Consider the following 6,000-nt stretch of genomic DNA (forward strand, 5'->3'; position numbering starts at 1 on the left):
TGCTTGCGTTGGACTGTCTTGTGGCGCCGGACTGTCTTGTGGTGTTCACGCCGGACAGTCTTGCGGCGCCGGACTGTCTTGCGGTGCCCGCCGGACTGTCTTGCGGCGACTGTATGCCTATACGTGAGAATACGGAGTTTTAGATTTAGGCTTGAATATGGGTCTAAATAATACCGGTTGGATTTTGTTGAGTTTGGGGAGGGGGTTGTACTGGAGCAAGCCTCGTTTTGACATCACAAACCCACTTTTGAAAAAGTGGAATCACATACACCCAGGTTCACAAAAGCCGGTCTCAGTTAGCATGGGGTTACTTGGAAAACGATGTATGTCTTCGGCTATTTTTTTTCTTTCTAAAATATCGTGGTAAAGAACAGGACTTGCGGAGAAGTTGAGTCATTTGGATTTTAGGACAGATGGCACGAAAATCCGAAGAATGTACGTACGCGTGTGTGCGTCCAGGTGCTTCTGGCTAACTTTCAACCTAGCTCTGACTTGTTGCGCTCTACCTTCATTGCCCCTCTGTGTGCCAACCAATGATCCAATGTACTGTACGTATGGTGTGATCACTCCATGAAATTAATCAGATTACTTCTCTGCTGACCAAGTTGATGATGTGTCCCCGTCTCCCCCATTACTGATCGCATCCTCCCTTTCCATTCGAGTATGCGACAGCAACATGTAACGATCAACCACCAACACCTCCGTGGCAAAGCAAGCAGGGAGCTCGTCAACAAATCATGTTTAGCTTCCTACTGTAGATGGTGCACGCATGGGTACAGTGTTTCGTGCCATGCTTCCCTTGTAGATGAAGATCAACATTGTTGACCATAGAATTTAACATAATTTAGTTCTTCTATGCATGAGATGATATCATCTTATATTTAGGGACCCACCAACATTGTTGTACTCCCTCTGATCCAGATTGATTGACTCAACTTTGTGTAGATATGAATGTATCTAGACGAGTTTGTTGATTAGATACATCCATAACTTGACAAAGTTAAATCAATTAATATGAATCAGAAGAACTACCTTCGATCAATTGAGTAGTTTAATAAATGCAGTCGACCTTGGAACAATGTGGCATCACTCACTCACTTCACACAATAATTCAACAATCTGGATACAAATTTCCACAATGTCACGCTGGGAAGAGGGAATCTACGACCGAAGCCATGAGGAGGAGGAAGGGTGTAGTTCCCTGGATTTAGATGGACAATAACACTTTGCTTTGTTGGGGTGCAGCGATGGCCTAAACAGTGATCACCTAGAATGAAAAAAAAAACATAGATATATGTCAAATAAAATTGGTTTGCGCCAAATAAAAGGAAACAAAAAAATTACGATTACCAAAATAGTTGACGACCACGAGTGGTCCTGGTCCTTTCACCACGTGATCGTCTATCTTCTTCGTATTCTTCTTTCTACACCATTTTACTACCCCGTAGATGGTTGTAATAGTTAATGCTACGGTGCTTACGGTGCCGAAGATTATGTTGATTATTCTTTCAAGCTGCTCGGAAACCTTTAGCTTCTAAGTTTTCTCGGAGGTTAACTTGAGCTCACGCTCGCACCTGGTTAGATTCACTTGAAGAGGGTTGGAGTGGTTGCCAGCGGAGCTGGAACAGCTAAAATTAAATTGAGCACAAGGAGATATACGATATTTTAGTAAAAAAATGCTAAATATATTCAAGTGATATATCCTCGCTGCAAGCAAACTCGATCGACCAGTGTCTCTTTCATGGTCAATGCATCTATACACACAAACATAACGACGGTAGATATGAACGCTAAGGGCTCGTTTGGTTGCCGCTATTTCCTAGGAGTTCCACGGCCTTTCCCTGGCCCGAGAAACCCCGGCCCGAATTGGCCCAGGTAAATTAACCGGGGCGTTTGGTTGTCCTAAGGGCATCTCCAACCGAGCGACCTAAACTGACGCGTTAGGCCATCCGTTTTGGGCCGTTTGGGTGGCTAAGTGGACATGCGGACAGCGCCCTGCGTCCGCGTGTCCGTTTGGCTCGTACGGTGCGCCCAACGCAGCGGCCACCTATTTGGGCATTTGACATTTTTCTTTGGAAAATAGGCCATCTGGCCACACATAGTTATAAATAATATCAAAAAAATATAGAATAATATCTAACAATTATAGAATAATATCAAATAGCATAAAATAATATCAAATAAAATGTTGCATGATGAAGAGATGAAATGTGCCATAGTTCGAACAAATATAAAAATTACAAATTGAGATTGTCAACTCAATTTGGACGCTCTAGGATCTCCTTCCGCCTCTTCTCGAACCAAGCTCTCTTCGCCTTGCTCATGGTGGTCAGGTCGGCGTTCATGATCCGGTTGTCCTCGGCTTGCCGTTTGAGCTCAACTTCCTTCGCCTTCAAATCCACCTCTTTGGCCCTTGCCATTGCTATGAGCTCAATTTCTCTCTCTTTGAGCTCAATTTCTCTAGCTTTGGTCTTGGCCTTGACCTCTTCAATCTCAAGCTTCTTCTTTTGGACATCGAAGTAGTTCTTCCTGTCCTCATCTTTCTCCCGACGCCTCCTCTTATCCCTCTTGTTCGTGGACACCTCTCTGTCCGCATGCATCTCCTTGAAAGTGCCGAACAATAGCATGGATGAAGCATCACGCTTCATGTCGGCTTTGGTTGCCTTGTGGCCGCGTGGACGACTTGCACGAGAAGCGGAGCTACCGCAAGGCTGCCCACCATCAAGGTCAATGACCGTGGGATCTTTGGCGGTCTTGTTGCCAGTCAAGGTCGCCATGTACCCGTCGTACCCCTCCTGGAACTTGGGGGTGCCTTGGAGTTCCTTCCAGCAATGAGGGAAGGCAAAAGTCTTTTCTCCATTGTTGTTTTTGTACCATTCCAAAGCTTGCCACGCCTAGAGAAAAGCAAGAAAGCAACGGTAAATATATGTGCAAACATTGGATGAATATGTTGAGGTTAAGAATCATACCAAGTCCTTCACACCCATCCCACTAACAGGGATCCGCCTCACGTGATCATACGCCGCCTGAAAATTGTTGCATTCCGTTTGAATTGCTCCCCACCTCTTTTGGAGCGATGTCTCGCTGCGGTCGCTCTCAAATGGCTCCAGTCCGTATTTGCGATGTTCATGGAAATAATCATAGATCCGGCGCCAGAATGCGGTCCCCTTCTACTCGGCACCCGTCAATGCATCTTGCCCGATGGTCAACCATCCTTCGACGAGCACCTTGTCCTCCTTCTCCTTGTAGTTGCTGGTTCTTTTTCTTACCCAGCGAGCTCGAGCTTGTGCAGTTGCGGCTTGTGTGAGCTCCTGAGTGAACAAAGGCTCCTCCTCGATGTTAATGTTGCCGGGACAGGCAGTGGTGTCCTCCTGTGTGTCAATGGGAGGTGGCTGGGGAGCCTGCTGTGTCGAAGGATATGGCACAATCATCGGCATTGTCTGCGGAACAGACGGAGGGGCTTGCACGGTGGACGGTGCCTGCAACGGTGGCTGCGCGCGCTCGGCCGACAAATCGTCGAGCAGGTTGCGTGCACCGGCCATCGCTGCTGCTCCCAGCTCTTGGGCCCTTTGGAGTTCGCCGGCGCACGGTTGAGGTCAATGGACGAAGGTGACGGCCCCGTCATGGACTCGCCCACCTCCGGTGACCCACCCGTGACGGGTACGCGTACCGCCCTGACTGCGCCCCCATTTCGTGCGCGCCGGGCATGTACGCAAACGAGGCAGTCGGCGGGCCAGTTGACCTTGGAGGAAGGGGCAGGGTCACGGACGAGGCCGAGCTCCCCCCGAGGCCGTGCCGGTGCCCGGGATGATCATGTGCTGGCCGAGCGCTGCGTGGCCGTAAAAGAGCATGGCCTGCGCCTGCTCTTGAATGACACGAGCCTTCGCTTGCGTTTGGAGTTCGAGGAGCTGCTCCACCGCCCGCTGCCGCTCCTCCACGGCGGCGGCCTCCCTCTTCCGTTGCTCGAGCGCCCTGCGCCGTCCCCCCCGCTTCTTGCTCTCCATCGCCCTCTGCTCCGCGGTGAGCTCGGGCTTCGCCTTCTTCGCCGGTGGCCCGGGCTCGATGACCACCGGAGCGTCCAGTTGAGGAGCCGCCTCCACGGGAGGAGCGGCTACGGCTGCGAGCTGTGCCTCGTCTCCGATGGTGGCGGTGGTGGCGGTGGCGGCGGCAGTCGCTTAGCCGGACATCTCTAGCTTTTGGGAGTGGAGTGGAGTGTTTCTGTTTTGGGAGACAGACAGGCGGGCCAGGGGCGGACAAGGGGAGGACGCGAGCGACCAGCCTTCGGCGTCCGCGGCCACGCAAACTCGTCCCAGATTTGGGCCGGGTTTGGGTCGTCCCGGACGCCGCGGCCATCCGTTTTAGGGATTGGTACGCGCGTTGGGCCGCGTTTTTGTCCGGTTCGACCCATCCGGACGCGCGGCCTCGAGATGGGTCGCCCCTTTGGAGATGCCCTAAGGCCCCTTTTTTATTCCATTTCCTGGTCTGCCCTTCTTCCCTACCCTCCGTCTGATGCTAGAAATAGGAACGCTTTTTTCTGATGGATAAATGCTAATCATTTTTTTTATTTTTGAAGTTGAATATGTTATTTATCTATAATTAATTTATATCTACAGCCACATGCAATTGTCAAATGTGCACTGTAAGAAAATAGTGGCGTGTGTGGGATGAATTATTGTGACCTCACATGATGCCCAATAGCTATTTGCTTTGTTGGGATGCAGTGATCACTCAGAATGAAAAAAAGTAGCAAACAAAGCTTGGCTCTGGTGGTTAGGTCCCCTGTGGTGGAACCAGCCCACCCAGGTTCAAGTCCTAGACTTGGCATGGGTGTTTGCATTTACCTGGATTATTCCAGGATTTAACCGGCGCTATGCTTTCAGTGGTAGGTGACGTGCCCGTCAACAGCGAGGCGCCGGTGGGGACTTCGTCAACCTCAAGATATGCCGGCTCAGTCCCTCGAAGGTGCTCATAGGGGTAGGGTGTGCGTGCGTGCGTTCATAGGGGTGTTTGTACGTGCGTGTTTGTGAGCGTCTGCGTTGTACTGTGTTCTCAAAAAAAAAAAAGAATGAAAAAAAGTAGAGATATGTAAAATAAAATAAGGTTGCACCAAATAAAAGGAAACAAAGAAAGTTATGATTACCAGAACAACTGAATACCACCAACGGTCCTTTCACGGATCATCGTGTCTGTCTTCTTTGTACACCATTTTACAACCCCGTAGATGCTTGCCATTGTTAATGGTATGGCACTTAGGGTGTCGAAGATGATGTTGAATATTCTTTCAAGCCACGCGGACACCTTTAGCTTCTCAGCTTTCTCGGAGGCTAACTTCAGCTCACTATCGCACTTGGTTAGATTCACTTGAAGATGGTTGGAGTAGTTGGCCGGTGGAGGCTAACTTCAGTTCACTTGGACAACAAAAGTAAATTTTGATCAGAAGGAAACATAGGAGATTTTAGTAAAAATGATAAATATAAAGAGGTTTAACGAAAAATAAATCTTGGGCAAGTGATATTTCTTAGCTACAAGCAATAGTTAAGGCTGTGGTGCTTACGGTGACAAAATGATGTTAAGTATTTTTTTCAAGCTACTTGGACACCTTTAGGACGCATTTGGTAGCCTGCATGAAAGTTGGTAGACTGTATGGGCTGAGAAAGATTTCTTTTTTCATGGGCAACCAAACCACATGTCCCAAAACTGCATGCACAACACGGATCTTAAAGCAGTCAAAAAGGGCCTCGGGCCAGGCTCCACAGCTACGTCCGAATCGGTAGTTTCTCCGGGGTCAGACCCGTTGGAAACAAAAATGCGTGAAGATTCTCTTGGTTTCCAGTGCCAGGTTGTTAGGCCCTCACATGGCAGCCTCACATGCATGCAGGACGTAGCCACAACCAAACGCCCAGCCCAAAATTTCTTCCCAGCCCAGAAATTTTAGCCTAGGATACCAAACGAAATGGGAACTACGTTTTTTGCACCGTTTCCAACGGGCCAGCCTCCACA

The sequence above is a fragment of the Lolium rigidum genome, chromosome 6, assembly GCF_022539505.1.
Source record: "Lolium rigidum isolate FL_2022 chromosome 6, APGP_CSIRO_Lrig_0.1, whole genome shotgun sequence".
NCBI classification, from domain to species: domain Eukaryota; kingdom Viridiplantae; phylum Streptophyta; class Magnoliopsida; order Poales; family Poaceae; genus Lolium; species Lolium rigidum.